Source organism: Acomys minous (genome assembly GCF_964271855.1).
Source record: "Acomys minous genome assembly, chromosome: 9".
In the NCBI taxonomy this organism is placed as follows: domain Eukaryota; kingdom Metazoa; phylum Chordata; class Mammalia; order Rodentia; family Muridae; genus Acomys; species Acomys minous.
This window is the reverse complement of record NC_140490.1, coordinates 27,748,043-27,766,416: the sequence shown is the minus strand read 5'-3', so window position 1 is coordinate 27,766,416 and position 18,374 is coordinate 27,748,043.

Below are 18,374 nucleotides of genomic sequence, written 5' to 3'. Positions count from 1 at the left end.
CCATTGAGATGTAATATGAATAAATTAATAAAATTTTAAAAATTGAAAAAAAGAAAAGAAATTGGAGCGATCTCATATTAATGACTTAACTGTTAACCCGAAAGCTCTAGAACAAAAAGAAACAAGCACAGCCAAGAGGAGTAGATGACAGGAAATAATCAAACTCAGGGCCAAAATCAATAACTTAGAAACAAATATAATAATACAAAGAATGAACACAACCAGGCAAGATTTCCAATGGAGGGACTGGGATACCAACCCAGCTACAAAACCTTAGAACCACAATTTTTCTTGCCAACAAGATGTGAAGGGGTAAAGGTGGAGCAGAAACTGAGGGAATCACCAACCAATGACTGGCCCAGCTTAAGACATATACCATGAGAGGGAGCCCACCCCTGGAACTATTAATGATATTCTGCTATGCTTTCAGTCAGGCACCTAGCGTAAATGTCGTCTGAGGGGCTTCACCCAGCCACTGATGAAAAGATACGTAGAGACCCACAACCAAATATTAGGCAGAGCTTGAGGAATTCTATGAAAGAGGGGAACAAATGGTTGAAGGAGCCAGAGAGGTCAATGACACCACAAGAAAACACACAGACCCAACTGACCTGTGCCCATAGGTGCCACAAAGATGGAACCACCAACCAGAGGACATACTTGGGACAGACCTAAGCCTTCTGCACATATGTGACAGGGGTAGAGCTCAGTCTTCATGTGGGACTCTTAACAGCATGAGCAAGAACTGTATCTGACTCCGCTGTCTATCTTAGGATCCCGTTCTCCTGACTGGGCTGCCTTTCCTACCCACAATAGAAGAAAATGTGTCAAGTCCTCCTACAACTTTATATGCCAAAGTGGGAGCCCTTCTTTTTCTGAGCCTTTTCTGAGGAGAAAGGGAGACTAGGAGGATGTCAGGGAAGTGATGTGAGGGGGACAAACTAGGAGAAGAGGAGGGAGGGGAAACTGATCAGGATGTAAAATTAATTAATTAATTAATTATACATAAGCTGTCCTTAAAATAATAACAAGCTAAATTAACTTCATAAAATCTCAGGAAATTTATTTTGCTCCTAGAATCTGATTTTCCACATTTCCTTATCCATTAGACATGTCCTGACAATATTGGAGCAAGGTGGGTGAGAAACACGCATCTTTGTTCTATAGAAGCTTCCTCGATACTTGCCTTCAAAGACAATAGAATAATACTTAGAGGCACTTGTCCATTATCATGGCTTCAGGCTTTGTTGCATACATGGTCTGTTAGGTGGAGAGTGAGACAAAACCAAATACATCTCAGAAGTTGGAAGTCATGGATGTTCACATTAGCTACCAGTCATTTCTACTCAATGGCAAGTTGTCTTACCTCAAACATCTATATATGTCTACATCTAAATACACAAGGAAGAATATTTCCATTCAGCTCGCTACAATTAACTCCATTTTCATGTACTCCTTGGCCATAAAACAATAAACAACATGTATACTTTTAAAATTCTAGATTAAAAATAAAAAGAAGAAAAGTCTTCAAATGTTCCTCTTGCATCTGCTTCCCACTTTTGTCTTTTTATTTGATGATTTCTAACTTTTCCTGGGTTATACATACATCTTCCATTTCTCTCAAAATTCCAAATCACAAGAGTGAAACAGCACCAGAGAAAGAGAATAAGGGGTTAAAAATCTGTCTGTCAGGAGGCATTTTGTCTGTAATTATATGTTTAAATGTGAGTGGCTGAATGCACACGTGAGTTTAGGTACCCATAGGGTCCAGAAAAGGGGTATCAGATCTACTGAAGCTGGAGGTGCGCACCACTGTGAGCTACCTGGCATTGGTACCAGGACCGAGACTCAGGTCCTCTGGCTCTTAAGAGCTAAGCCAGCTAGCTCTTTAACCCCATATGATCAGCTTTTAAAACAATCTCAGCTCCATTTTACCTGCTTTGTTCTCTGGTCTATGGGCCAGTATGTACATGGTCTGAGCTCACAAAAACCTAACTCCATTTTTTCTCTTTACATCCCAGTACGGCACTCTATGTTAGCACACCTACTAGAATGTGAGTGCTGAGGAACAAGGATCTTCCTTTGTTTAATTCACCATTTTATTTCAATAGCATAGTCTGTGCTATTAGAATAGCTGGAACATATTAGACCCCCAATAGGGTAGTATTAACTTAATTAACTGTCTTTCACCTGATTGAATGTCTCCTTTCCTAATAACACATATGTTGCTTTGACGTCAGTCAAATGTGTTATTGATCAATTACACATAGTCCAGCTATCTCATTGTAGTTTTTCTAGCTTTTATAACTTCCAAGGACTATATTTACCAACACATTTTTTTTTACTCACAAAGACTTTGAGGACTTTGCCTTAAGGTATAAGTATAAACCAGACATATTGCTGATGTATACAGATACAAATGAAATACCCACCGTAACGGATAGCTTATTAATGATAGGCTATGAATGTAAGTTATTTAAGTAATATATTATCATCATTATAAAATTGTGAGGTTCTATTAAAGCTTAGTGAGTAGCAGCATGTAATAAATGTCTTATGCACAGGTTTGCACAACTCTCACAAATTACTATCTTGTTAATGTAATAATAAAGCTACCATGTTTCAAACTTTGTTTCCCTCCCATTCTTCATTACAAGGCCTCTTACACCTACACCTGGGAAGTGGGTCTGATATTGTAGAGTTTACGCTCAGCCTATAAGAACACAAAATTCAAGAGCTCACTGGATATATACACAGAGAGTGCAGGATAAGATGATTAAAAAGTTAAAATCAGGGGCTGGAGAGAAGGCTTCTATAGAGAAAGTGGGTTTGGCCTGTAGCACCCACAGTGTGACTTACTAACACCTGCCACTCCAGCTCCAGGAAACACGGTGCCCTCTTCTGGCCTTTATCAGCACCAGATGGACACAGTTCACTTATATACATGTATATAAAACACTGTATACCTAGAGTAAAATAAATAAAGCTCTTAAAAAATGTTTCTAAAAAGTCAAAATCAGGCATACTTTAGTGTGAAGTCCTAGGCCACCAGTTACTACTTAGGTGAACCTAGACAAACGACATAACCTCACACTCCCACAGGAAATGGAGTAATGAATCCATTTCTCACAGCTGAGTCGAGAGGACTGGGTGATGCAATAAGTCCGTGCACCAGCATGTAGCTCTTTGCTCCACAAACACTAGCTGTTCTGTCAAAGGATCCTGCCACCCAGGAAAGCTGAGATTTTGTACAGCTATGGATCCAGATTTCCTTCTATTTAAAGTGGATGTTACAAAAAGGAAGAATCTCATTTCAACATTTTTCCCTAAAACCAAAATTAATTTTGCTCTGGGTTTTGCAAATCCCTCCTTTAATTGTTTAAATATCTGTAATTGAAAAAAGGATGAAATGTATAGACAAGTTTATTTCCCCTGGAGACAAAAGGAGAAATAAGGTTGGTGAGGTTTTGAAGTAATTTTTTGTACATAATATAAAGGTAATGGAGGAAAGAATTGCAAAAATGTTAGCTACAGTCAAGCGTAGTTATGTGTGCCTTTTCTCTGAGTATATGGGAAGTAAGGGGAGGCAGATCGCCGTGAGCTCCAGGACAGCCTGCTCTACATAGTCAGCTCCAGGACAGCCTGCTCTTCATAGTCAGCTCTAGGACAGCCTGCTCTACATAGTCAGCTCTAGGACAGCCTGATCTACATAGTCAGCTCCAGGACAGCCTGCTCTACATAGTCAGCTCTAGGACAGCCTGCTCTTCATAGTCAGCTCTAGGACAGCCTGATCTACATAGTCAGCTCTAGGACAGCCTGATCTACATAGTCAGCTCCAGGACAGCCTGCTCTACATAGTCAGCTCCAGGACAGCCTGCTCTACATAGTCAGCTCCAGTACAGCCTGCTCTACATAGTCAGCTCCAGGACATCTTTGGTTATTCCATGAGACTGTATGCGCTACACCAGCTCACTGGCCAGAGTGGCTTTGATAAATACTTAATATTCTTTTAAGTGAAGAGAAAATTGCCTCTTATTTTCTCTAGCTTCTTTTTTCTTACCCTTTGAAGCTACAGTTTTAAATGGTTACAAAAGTCAGTAAGCAGGAGACAATTTTTGCAGAAAAGTGTTTCAAATTTGACATTTCTTGATTTTATGGGTACATATTTTAAGAACTAATTTTATGACAACATTACCATTTATCCCATTACAACATAACGATGGCTGGTGAAAATGGCTTTCAGCTAAGGAGTTCATTAGCAGATGTTGTATAAAAAGGAAGCCTCACCTTTTTCCACATTCTTCCCAACAAGACAGGCGGCTTGTCTGTACCCCTGAAAACCTGGGTGAGCAGCGTGATGATCTTCTCGGAGGGGGCGGGCAATCCAGCAGAAGTACTGCTGGTCCAGCTCTCTCAGATTAGTGACTTCTCCTCCTCTCACATACAACGCCAGGCAGCCCAGTAAAGAAAGAGGTCTACAGTGCTCTGAGATTAAGGGCATACCATCTATTATGGCATCTAGGGTGGCTCTGTATACACCAGCACAGCTTGGGCACAACTTAGAGGGTGGGGAAGCAGAAAAGCTGGGATTCAAACCAGAAGCAGATATCATCTTCAAAACCAACCTCCAAGGTACCCACTTCTGCAAGTGTTCCAAACATCCCATAACCTGCCCAAATAGCACACCAGCTAGGAGCCAAGTGTTCAGACAGATGAGGGCACATTTCACAGCTAAACCATAATAGACTTCCCTCCAACCCCACCAAGATAAACAAGCAGTGAGACAGCTTTAGTTGTCCAGATGGAAAGCCCACACGGAGTAAAGGAGAGTGGCGATCACCCTTAGCCTCTCCATCTATCCCAGCCAGAAATCATTATGACACTCCAGCTTATGGCTACCATCTGTTTAAAACTTAAAGGTCTTAAATGTGGGGTCCAAGAAGGAAGGACCCTGATATGAAAAATTGGGAGAAGGGATGTATTAGAAGAACTATTCACATCAAAGACAGACAGACAGACCAGGACATGGCAGGGGCTGTGAAAAGAGTTCAGGCTGTAGTATCAGACAAAGACCACATGGCAGGGACTCTCAGCCCTATGTGGCAGAAGTCCCTCCCTCACGCCCCATGGCTTTCTAAGGACTGGGATAGTTTGACAGCATGAGCCTACAGTCAGTCTCTCTTATTCTGGGGCAGGGGGCAGGGTATGGGTGGAAAGCAGGAAGTGTGGCCACCCCATACCTCCTTCGACATGAATTCACTTTTCTGGTGAGAGAGCCCAGCACCAGTAGGGACTCATAGACAATATCTCAATATGATATAGGTGAAAGGGAGAGAGCTGATTTACAGTCTCACAGCTATGCAGCAGCTTAGATTCGAACGGTATGTTTTTATTAGAGGGAGTGGGGAGGGTATCACAGATGTAGAAATGTGGAAGCCGACTTCTGTAAGTGTAGCAAAGTGACGGATAGTCATAAGAACCTGTCCTTGTGAAATAGAGGCCACACACCAAGCCGTAACACTAAATCTACAAAAATCTTAAGTCAGTAACAACAGCCAATTAGAAAAAGAAGCTGGACTTATAAAACACTGAAATGGGTGTTGTGGCCTGGGCAGTAGGCTGGTCCAGACTCTAAAACTGCACGCTTACAGAAGCCACCTTGCAACCTAAGCAAGCACCAGCTTGAGAGCCCCTCAGCCCCAGGTCTCTGAGACTCACTATGAAAGACAGCCTGGGAGCACAGCCCTTCACAGACACGAGGGCCTAACTGCAAGCCAACTCTCGCTTTATACATTTTCACAGAAACTGATTTAGAATGGAAATTAAAATTCTGGATACTTTTTTCTTTCTTAATTCAGTATTTTCTATTTCTTTCTCTCAAAACAGTGATCACAACTATATACCTTTTCAACATCATCCAGCAGCATTTATATAAAAATTTTCACACCAGATCTTAAACTCATTTCATCCTTAAAAGGCTTGTCAAAATCAGACTTATTGGTTTTCTGTTTGTTTGGTTTTGGTTTTGTTTGGGTTTTAGTTTTTCTGAGACAGGGTTTCTCTGTGTATCCTTGGCTGTCCTGGACTCGCTTTGTAGACCATGCTACCCTCAAACTCACAGAAATCCACCTGCCTCTGCCTCCCTGAGTGCTGGAGTTAAAGGTGTGTGTGCCACCACATCCTGCTCAGTCTTAATGCTATTGTTGGCAAGCAATGTGACATGCTGACTACCTTCTAATTTATGACCTTTGTCTCTGTTGTTTCTTAAATATTTTTTATTTTATATGTGTAAGTGCTTTGTCTTCAGGTATGTGTGTGCACATATATGCCCTATACTGGGGAGGCCAAAAGAGGGCTTTAGATTTCCTGGGATGGATTTACAGACCATAATGAGTCATCACATGGATGTTGAGAATCAAATGGGTCCTCTGGAAAAGCGGCCACTGCTGTTAACTATAAGGCATCTCTCTAGCCGTGGTCTCTGTGTTTTCACGTGAAATAGTAGCATATCGAAATTATCATGGCCTGGAAGGTTGGACTAAGAATACACTAGGATGAAAGTTAGATGTCAGTGAAATTATGGTGTTTTTAGTTGAGAAGAAACAAACCATGGGAGTTTCCAGGTTAACAGAGGCTTCCTAGCTTGGTTCCAACTCCTACACTTTGAAGAAGCCATACGTTTGGTAGCTGTATCTAAGCTTACTCAAAACTACAGCAGCTGAAGGTAGCATCTACTAAATCTAATAGCACTTTAGTTAGTGCTGGTTTTTTAAGTGGAGCTCAAATTCAGTCTATTTTCTCATTTCTATGTAAATTAGGAGCATGATCTTTTCTCTAGCAGCAGGTCATTGGTTCATAATTCACTCATTTAACAAATTAGGGTGAGCTCTTTATGGAATAACATGTTAGGGCCTTGCAGTGCCAAGAAAAATAAACAAAACAGACTAGGTCAGGAGGCCTAGTCTAAAAAAGAAGCAGGTGTCAACGGTATATATAAGGGTTTTGTTGCATACATACTGCTATATACAGTAACAATATACACAAGGAGCTATGGAGGAAAACAGAGAGCAATACAAGCAGTAGGAGAAGCCTCCAAGCTGGCAATAAAGCCAGCAAAGCCTTCCAGTGTGTCATACAACTTACCGAAAAGAAGCACTCTTGTGTCCCAGCTTTTGGACAAGGTAAGGAACCGTACAATCAGGTAGAGACAATAATCCTTTAATTAATAATGCTTAACTGTAGGATATAATGTAAAAACAAAAAGGTCCACTAATGACATAACAGGATTAAATCTGTTTATGCACTTGGGCCAGGTAGAGCTAGGCAAGGGTAAGCAAGAAGGGCATAGCCAAGGGACTCACACCCAGGTGCTTCTTCTGTTTTACCCATCAAGTAAGCCACACATGAGGAAGAGAAAACAGAAGCAAAGAGGATGTGAAGACCCAGAGCACAAGGACCCCAACTAAGCAGCATTGGGAGTTTTGTGTGTATAAGCAAATCTACCAGCTCTCCACTGTTTTCTTTGTGCCATGTTCCCTCTTTTCCTAAAGAGCAGGCCTTTGTAAAGAGTCCCCAGCCTCCTGGCAGCTTCTATTTGCAGCAAACACACTAGGGTTGCATGGTGGAAGGAGGTTAGCTTGATGGATTGGAGCCAAGGAACAGAAAAAAAGTTTTCATTATGCAACAGGCCTCATGTGAGAGATTTATTTGTTGGGGGAAGGAGGTATACAGAGATTGCCTCTGAATGAGGATGGAAGGGGAAAGCAAGGTGGGCCTTGAAGGCACTGGCTTTTGTAAAGGGGCTCTAGCATTTGCACGTAAGGAGAATACTTACTGAAGGAGAGATAAACCTGTTTTTTTAGGATCCCAAGTGTGGGATCAGAACGGTCTTATGAGAGAACAGATAAGGTTAATCCACTAGAAGACCAACCGCCTCATGTGAGAGCTTGATTGTTGCCAGCTGAAAAGATGCCATGAACAGACTCTGGGAGGAGATATATAAATAAGCCCAGAACTGGAGGCAGAGCTTTTTGGAGACTTTGGATAGTTTTGGCTGTTCATCGCTCCACTTCGAGACACTACTATAGAGAACTGCTCAAGAGAAGGCTTCGAGGCTCCGGCTCCTGCTGAGGTTCCGGGTTCTGGTCACTCCAGGTCCCAGCATGCTACAGTGGAAGTGTGTCACACTTCCGGCACCTGATGATGATGTGGCACAGATGACTGACTTGGGAGTGGGGTTTTCCAACAAGATACCATTACATAAGCCGCTCAGAACCGAGAAAATAGTGGGTGGATGAAATGGTCGTGGTGGAAATGCAGCATGGCTGGCCACTTCAAATGATTCTCCTGTGATGATCATACTTTCCGTTTTCCATAGCACAGGGCTCCCCGTCTAAACCACCCACTTAAAAAGCAGCAAGCTATAGTTTGAGTGGGACCCCTGGGCCCAAATCTGCCTATCATAATGTTCTTCTTGTAGGTTTCTAGGACCCTCTGGATCTTTCTACTTTGCCATTCTCCCATGCTTCTCTCCTCTAGAGTCCCAATAGGATGTCCTCCCCTCTGTCCCAGTAAGGGGAAAATGGGAGGGAGGGAGGACTGAGAGGATACAAGGGATGAGATAACCATTGAGATGTAATATAAATAAATTAATAAAAAAAAGAAAGAAAAAAGAAAAAAGCAGCAAGCTAGAACAATAAATGCTAATTGGAAAGCTGCTGGCAAAGGGCTCATGCCCATTTTCCCTGTTCTATCTACTGAAGAATAGAGGACTGCATTCTTCTAAAAGTCTCAGAAGAAAACAATACACACAGTAGAGGCAGTGAGTACTTCCAAATGTCCCAGTTTCCCACAAAGGAGCATCTTCCACATACACAAACCTTTAGTTCTGTAAAACACTTCAGAAGCAGAGCTGGACAGCACTGCTTGGAAAAACAGAGGTGTGAAATAGTGCCTGTGAACATGACTTGTAGGGTTAAAAGCTTGAATCATACAAAGATTTATCTGGTTAGCAGAAACACTCATTACCCCACAGCAGTCAGCCAGAAACTGAAAGGTGAAAATACGTAACTATGAAAGCCTTTTCTTTCTTTCTTTTTTTTCTTTTTGCACTAGTTGTCAAATGTTGAGCCTGATGTGCAGCAGCACTGAGCCCAGACACCATTCACCTCTGAGGATGTGTGAAATTTATACTCTATAAACATTTTACAATATTTTAACACTTCCTCCCAAGTACAACAATTCTCAACACAGTCCTAAAATATATTACTTACATATCCATTCAAAACTATTGCAATTCATTGATTCCAGGGCAAACAATCTGGATGGCATCTGTGTCAATGTTCACATTTTAAAATTGCTGTTACAAGTCTTAACTTTTCAATTTTATAGTCATAAAAAAATTAAACATCCCATCTCACTTTCTTTTGAGTAGAAAGACAGACAGATGAAGACATAATTGAGGTATGTTAACTTATTTACATGAATTTAACATTGGTCAAGTCAATGATCATAAATTATTAATTTTTATGTGAAATATTGAGTGCTGAATTGTATCCAGATTTTTTAAAGTTGTAAATAAAAGCAGGAAGTCAAATCTGGAGTCATTTAGATAAAAAAAAAAATAAGTTAATAAGTCCGTGTAAGAGGATTTCAACAGGTCAGGTAAAGTGACATGCACCTTTAGTCTTGAGGGAAGCCTGCACTACCTAATGAAGTCCTGTTGAAGAAGAAAAAGGAGGAGGAAGAAGCGGTAAAGAAGAAAGAGGAAGAGGAGGAGGACATGGTGGGAAGGAAACTTTCAAGGTTTTCCATGCTGTAAAAGTAATGGCAACCCTTCAGTAAATTGATATGAAGGTTCATATTTCAAAGCACAAAATGGAAAGTTGTTGGCTCTAATTCCTTAATGATTCTACTTCATTAGTGATTTATTAGAGATATGTACCTCTCTTACAACCCGACTCCCCTAAATAGGAGGGGAAGGAGATTAAGGAGAAAAAAATGAAACCTTCTGAGTATAAGTTCCATGGTGCAATTCCCCTGGGGTAAGTCTCAGGAGTCTAGCAGATGTTCAGATCATTTATCTGGCAGAGGAAGCTATACTGTCAGTGAACTGAACATGGAGGACTCCTCCAAGCTCACTGCTGCTGCTGATGCCAAATCCTCCACTCCCCACACCGCCATGGGCTAGAACCTCCGATTTCTCTCTCCGGTTCCCCAACCCCCCTCCACCTCTCTCTGTCTCTCTCTCTGTCTCTCTCTGTCTCTCTCTCTGTCTCTCTCTCTGTCTCTCCCTCTCTCTGTCTCTCTCTCTCTGTCTCTCTCTCTGTCTCTCTCTCTCTCTCTCTCTGTCTCTGTCTCTCTCTGTCTCTCTCTCTCTCTCTCTCTCTCTCTCTCTCTCTCTCTCTCTCTCTCCCTATATTCCTCCTCCTAATCAATGATCCTTTTGGCAATACAATACCCCCGCCCTGAATCTCTGCTGGCCCCTGTCTTTTGCCTTGGGCTGATCCTTCCTCTTTATCTGATTCTATCAAAGGTCTTACCAGTTTGTAGAGACAAAGTCTCAGTGGGGTCAAGCATCCCAACACTGTTTTCACTGTGGGCTGAGACTAAAGCAAGGTTATTTTCTCGTCATAGAAAGTAGGATGGTTTTACTATTGTTCATTTTCAGAAACTTCTTGATACCATAAGGGCCTGATTGTTAAAAAGTATAGAGCAAGTTAACAGCAGTGGCTGTGGAGAGGAGACTGTGTATCTCTCTAGGCTTCCCAGCTTATTGCTATTTCCAAGTTTCATACTTCACCAACCCAGGTGAGAAATCACTAAGTATGTTCTCTGCAAAGGCTCTGTGGTGGTTGGAACAAGAGTGGCCTCCACAGGCCCATATATTTGAATATTTGGTCATCAAGGAGTGGCACTACTAAGGAAGAATTAGGAGGTGTGGCCTTGTTAGAGAAAGTGTGTCACTAGGGGTAAGCCTTGAGGTTTGAGAAGCCCAGACAGACCCAGTGGTTCTCTCTGTTCCTGCTGCCTATGAATCCAGATGTAGAACTCTCAGCTCCTTCCCCAACACTATGCCTGCCTGTGTACCAACATGCCCCACCACCACCCCACCACCCCCCCATCACCACCCTACCACCACCACCCCCACCACCACCACCACTACCACCACCACCACCCCACCACCACCCCCGACCAGCACCACCCCACCCCACCCCCACCCCCACCACCACCACCACCACCACCACCAGCACCACCCCACCCCACCCCCACCACCACCACCACCACCAGCACCACCACCACCACCACCCCACCCCACCCCACCCCACCCCCACCACCCCCCCCCACCACCACCACCCCCCCCACCACCACCACCACCACCACCACCCCCACCACCACCACCACCACCAGCACCACCACCACCACCACCACCACCACCACCACCACCAGCACCACCACCACCACCAGCACCACCACCACCACCAGCACCACCACCACCAGCACCACACCAGCACCACCAGCACCACCACCACCACCACCACCACCACCACCACCACCCCCCACCACCAACCCACCACCCACTGATGGTTATGGATTAAACCTCTGAAACTATACACCAGCCCTAATTTTTAAAAATGTTATGAGTTGCTATGGTCATGGTGTCTCTTCACAACAATAGAACACTGCCTAAGACAGAAGCTGGTACCAGGAGTGGAATATTGCTGTGACAAGCCTGACAATGCTGTTTGTTGGCAGAATATGGACTTTGGGGCTTTGGATTAGGAAAACGTTTGGATGCTTTATGTGTGGCTTAATAGGCCATACTAGAATAAATGTGGAAGACAGTGGTGCTGAGACCAACATAAATTATGATAGCCCAGCCCAAGACATTTCAAAGGAGAAGAATATCAGTGAGTGGCCTAGAGACAGTTCCTGTGACATTTTGGCAAAGAATATGGCTATTTTCGGCCACTATCAAAAAAAAAAAAACTGCCTGAGACTAAATTGAAGAGTTTGGGATTACGGTGTTGTCAAAGGAGACTTTAAGGCAGCCTAGGATTGATTGTGTCACATTGTTATGAGTGGCAACTCTTACTCAGATCTATAGTGTGAAGGAGCAAGCTGATCAAGAAAAAATACAAAATGTACAGTTTTAGGAGAAAGGGAACATCAAGAAGTATAATAGAGCTAAGTCCAGTGCTCAAGGAGATAAAATGTTTAAAGAAAAGCCTGAAGCTAAACAGAACAAAAGGAGTAGTGTCCTCAGGGCAAGACCCTACCCAGCTAAGCTTCCAATTTGTGAAAAGGAATTAAAGAAAAGCTTGAGCAGTGGGGGAAACCATTTTAAAAAAAAAGCAAAAAGCTGGTGCAGATGTATTTGAATAAGGGGCCAAGTTCTAGCCCCAGCAAGCAAAAGAATGGAGCAGCTTCTGTCATGGGATTCTGGCTTTAGGGTCAAGGATACAAGAACAGGGGTATGGAATCTTCTTCCCTAGCTAAGGAAAGCTGTTGAGACCAGGCATGTTGAAGGTGTCCCTGCATGGAGGTCCAGAGAAGGCATTGCCTAAAGCTATGAAAGTGGAACCTGGATTGCCTTGGAGATCCTAAGATGGTAGAGATGCCACAGCCATGGGATACCTGCTGAGGAAAGCTGCTAAAAGGGAATGGAAGCAGCCCAAAAGATAGAAGCATGTTACAGTCAGCAAAGCTGAAAGAAGTTGAAGATGAGAAGAGCATGAAGGTGTAGAGTTTGGAGTTTGCCCAGATGGTTTTTGGTCTTGCTTTGATCCAATGTTTCTTCATTCCTTTTCCTCCGTTTTGGAGCAGTACTGTATATCTTGTGCTATGGAATGTTGGAAGCATGTGACCTGATTTTTATTTTGATTATATAGGGGATTACAGTTAAGAGATTACTGTAAGACTCAGAATAGCTTTGGAATGTTAGAGTTTTAAACAGTGTTAAGACTGAGATAGACTATGTGGACTTTTCAACTTGGGCTGAATACAGTTTTGCATTAGGATATTGCTACAGGTCAAAGGGGACCAGTGAGTGGAATGTAGTGACTTGAGTAAGAATCTGCCCTATAGGCTCATACAGTTGAATGCTTGATCATTAGAAGTGGTCCTACTTGAGAGGGATTTAGGATGTTTGTCCTTGTTGGTGTGGGCATGGCCTTGTTGGAGAAAGTGCGTCTATGCGGCTATGGCTAGAGACTTCAAGCTGCTTTTCTTTATTTTTTTAGTTTTTAGTTTTTAGTTTTTCGAGACAGGGTTTCTCTGTGTAGTCTTGGCTGTCCTGGACTTGCTTTGTAGACCAGGCTGGCCTCGAACTCACAGCGATCCGCCTGCCTCTGCCTCCCGAATGCTGGGATTAAAGGCATGCGCCACCACGCCCGGCTCCAAAGCTGCTTTTCTTACTTAACACTCATGACCACTCACCTAATAAAGCTTTTTGGTTGAACTACAAAGTTGATATTCTTTTTCCAATCCTTTGGCTTTTCTTGTCCTACTCAAATCCTATTTGATCGCTTCTTGTTCATCAAACTACCAACATGTCTTCTGTCGGCCTTATTTTCAGTACTTTGCTGCAAAAGCACAAGTGATCAGAAAGCGCTTTCTCGATGTTTCACACCACCACACAGCACATTCTACCCTTTACCCTTCAGAGCCACCCTCCGTCCCTGCCTGCCTGCTCTGTGCTCTGGGATGCTTGCCTTGGATGTGCTCCAGATGTTGGTTGATTTGGTTGGACCAGTGGAAGAATGACTGAATGGGACTCAGATCCAAGGTGCTGCTTCTCTAGGTTCTGGGCTGTGGGGAAGCACTTGCTGCCTTTTCTCCACAAAGCTTCTTTCCCACAGTGACAGCTGCAGCCAGAGCTCATGCTGTTTCCAAATACAGCCCTTCCACTTCTCTCATCAGGCCTACAGTGCAATGGCTTCCTATTGTTCCTATGAGGCACTTCTCCAACCCTCATTAGTGTCCCCAACTTTGTCCCTTTCCTTGCAAGTGATTATTAATAGCCCCTTAGTCCTTGGTTGAGTATGTGCTCAATTTCCTTAGAGAGTTCTCCTGACCCCTTCCACTGGGCCCTCATTAGCCAATAAAGAACCCAGGTGTGTTCTGAAGATGATCTCAGTGTCCTTCTATAGCTCTCTCACTTACTAACGGGTTCCCTCCAGTAACTCACTATTCTCGCCCCTACTCCACTGTATTCTAACATATCTTATCTACAAGTATAAACAAACTCAAGCTGTTCCAACAAAACTCCCCCAGCAGCTGCCTCAATCATCTGTCCTACTGTCTCTAGTTCCACCTGGACTCCCCCAGCTTCGCCTCCCTTAGGGCATCATGGCTTACTGCAGGAGTAGTTCAATGGCGAGCTCTGCCTCAACTTCCTTGACCCATCAGAAACACTGGCCTTTGTGTCTTCCTTCCTCCCAAGACACTCTTTTCTCCTTATTGTTGCCTACCCCCACTGAAATATGCTTCTCAACATGGTTTACCAGCTGCTTCCTACCTACTGTTGAAGTGCTCTAAAGAGCCACATCTCAGAGCTTCCCACTTATCTATAAATGTGACTTTGCCCCCAACTTCATGCTTCAAAGCCCATTTTTTTTCCTCTAGCCTACAACAAACTGGAGATGTACTTGACCTCTAAAACTTAACATGTCCAGAATGACACCACTCAGTAGTCTTCTTCATCCACTGTCAGACTCTCCTTCTCCATCCTCCCCACAATGATTAGAAACTCAGTCCTTCTACCTGCTTGGGCATTAGAGCCATCTCTCTTTTTTCTCTTTTGCCACATATACCCTTACTCCATCTACCACAAAATCCTGTTGAATAGTGTTGAGAGTGAAGCATACAATGCTTTTTCATGAAAAAGAAAAGAAAGTAAGTTCCATGGATAGGTAAATGAATGATATAATAATGCTAGATGGATATATAGATATACTGTAGATAGATGATAGATAGATAGATAGATAGATGATAGATAGATAGATAGATAGATAGATAGATAGATAGATAGATGATAGGTGGACATTTATATAAAGAATGTATGAGTGTTTATGGGCTTCGAAGGGTGTTCTGAGACAGTCAGCCCCTGTACCACTATTTGGAACCACAGCTATTGACAGATAAAGCACAGAACTGAGAAGAGGAGTCTTTGTGTGTGAAGCTGACATTCTTTAAGCAAATAATGAGCTCAGTAGTAAGTGCCCTGAGGACTGAAGCCTCAAGAGTAGAAGAAAATCTAGATTATGCTCAGATTCACAAGAGAAGGAAATATAATGATGTTGAGGGTCAAAAAGAATGCACTAATAGGCATTCTGAAAACAGACTAAAATGTTTTTTAGGAGAAAAATAATGAACTGCATCAATTCAATAGGCAAGACAGGTAATTCTCATGCATAAAAATGGAGCTGTTTTGCAAGTACAGTCATGTCCAACACTTTTATTATTAATTTTTATTATTAGTAGTATCATCATTATTATCATTATAATCATTTTGCATTTTGAAGCTTAGTGATATAGTGTAGAAGAATAATTATTTATCACCTTCTTCAAATGTTTTTGAAAAAGAGACTTTCTGTTCTAAAATAAATATTAAACTGAATGCTGCAGAAGAGATGTGGGGCTCAGGAAGACAAATCTCACTAGTTAACTCTACGCTCATTAAAGATGAACAGCTCATGCAGCTAACATTGCTATGCTCTGGTTTTAAATATGTAATTAATATGGATGAAAATGGATTGATAAAATAAAATAATTTGTTAATGAAATGGGTAGTCTATGGCCTCCTTATAAAAAAATATAGTTTTGTCTGGTGGCCTTCTGCTACAGGCACAGCTGTTTCTACAGTCTTCCCCTTCCAGATAGAAGCAAGGCTGCTGAGTTTGTGTAGTGTTAGCCTTGAGACTCTCCCAATATTTAAATTGGGGTTGAATTTTTATTTTTAAATGAGAGTTACCAGCTTGGGTCTATCTCACTGGTAAAACACTTGGTGAACATAAGAGAGCCTGGATTTCATCTGCAGCACTGCAAAAATAAATAAATGATAGATAAACAGAGAGAGAGAGAGATGATAGATAGATAGATAGATAGATAGATAGATAGATAGATAGATAGATGATAGATAAGAGCCGTCAACTTGTGCTTAGCTTCTAGTTCCTAAAAGTATGTCCTTGTAGTTGACCTAAGTCTCTCATCTCATTACGACCTGCACTGGATGCTTCTTCCATCCTCAGTGGCTCCTTTATCCCTGTCATAATGACACCCAAACTCAATATGCTGTTTTCTGCTTGCCTTTGGACTTGTAACGGCCCTTTGTGCAGTCCTGCCTCTGTCTTCTTCCTTGTTCCTTGAACCTACGATAGGCTGGTTAGATGAGGCAGTGTCAGATACATGGGAAAGATTGCTTACTTGAGCAGATACTTTCCATGACAAAATTGGAAGCGCAGTCCCGTTTCATAACCAGATAGCCCATGCTCGAGTCTCCTTCTATTCCTGTGACAAATACCATGACTAAAAGCAACTTGGAGAGGAAAGGGTTTACATGATTTACCCTTTCAAGTGACCTCAACTAGAAACTGAAGCAGAAACTAGAGAGGAATACTGCTTACGGGATTGCTCATGTGCTCATATTCAGCTAGTGTTCTTACAGAGCTCAGACCCAGCTACCCAGGGATGGCAATGTCCATCACTCATCAAGATACAGCACAGGCCTGGGAGCAGAACTACCATCCCTCCCCACTCCACCCTGTCTCAAAGCTCCCAATCAAGGTTAAAAAACATTCCTACAAAGGAGGCTCAGCTCAAATACCTGTTTTCTTTCTTCTTCCTTCTTTATAGACATCCACCTACACATTTGAAGCAGTCAGAAAATGAGGGGTTCATTAAAGCTGGTGGTGCCAGATTAGGGACTGAGGAGTGCTAGGGACCTACAGGATTCAAGATTAAGCATTATAAGTAAATATACTCTTTCCTGCCAGCTACCTCTTAGTTATTTTGTTCTCAGCCATTGTGGCTTCTGGTCCTAAAGAAGCAGTAAGTGCTGGCATTGGTGTGACATTAAGACTTCTTAACTCAAGTCTTATGGCTTCCACAACACTCCAACAGTAAAAAAGATACAGAGGGAGGGGAGTGAACACTATAGAAGGTTATGGTATGTTTGAAAGAAAGTGTTGTTATGAACTCAACACGGTGTACAATGAATATTCATCAATAAAAAAGAGAGAGAAAAGCATATTTATTACACTCAGGAAAATATTAAATAAAAAAACAAATAAAGAGACAACAATATACAACCCTTGTGGCCTTTTCAAAACTAGATGAAGTTAGTCCCTGGAACACTTTACCTGGAGGACCTAAATCCTCACAAAGAATTTAATAACAGATGCAGTGTCTGTTGGAAACAGCAAATCTTTCAATAAATCATTGAGGGGAAAAATAAGTAAGAAGAAAATAAATCTGGTTTTAAAACTTCTTTTAATATCAATGAGTCAAAGTGATAAAATTATGAAAGAAACATAAAAATATGTGCGGCTGCTCAATATTTTTGATTGTGGACATTTTTAATATAAGAATAAATAAAAAGATTTTTGTCTGTTTTAGACTAGGATATTTTTTGCCAAATAGCTCATAGAAATAAAACATGATAAAGATATTTACATACTCATGTAATATTTTACACAACACCAGTACTTCAGGAATATGCACTGACGTGAATGATTCAAGAAACCAAAGTGACGCATTACTTCACAAACATTTACCTACAACTATTTCCAAGTTTATTCTAGTACTGAAATGTAACATGACCACAGCATCATGGTGCAGCAGAGGCATCATAACTAATAATGCAGAGACCAGATAATGAAGGACAAACTAAAGAATCTGTGGTTTGTTCTCAAACCCAAGTACTTCAGAAAGGCAGAGGACATTTGTTCAAATTATTCAAATTTCTTTTCTCTTATATTCATCTGCATGGATGGTTACTGCTGGAATCATCACCTAACATGCCCACAAGTCATAGACAGGAATGTTCAGTCCGAAAAATCCAAGTGTCACATCAAAAACGAAGCCAGAAAAAACAAAAGAATTAGGATGCTATTAGTGCCGTGCTTGATAATAGGACTCTCAGTTAGTTACAAGAGATTCTGTGTCAGGACATGTAACAATAAGACAAAAACTTTCATTTCTCTTGTTGTTTAAAAAAAAGAAGGTTATTTTCCAGTATCCATGACCTCACTAGCCCCAGGTAGCTGGCCAGGTTTCTAACGCAGGCATGATTACCACCCTGTTGAGTGGGCCTTAAGTCAGTTTAGGCAGTTGTTGGTTACCACCAACACGTGAGTGCCAGTATTTCACCTTTG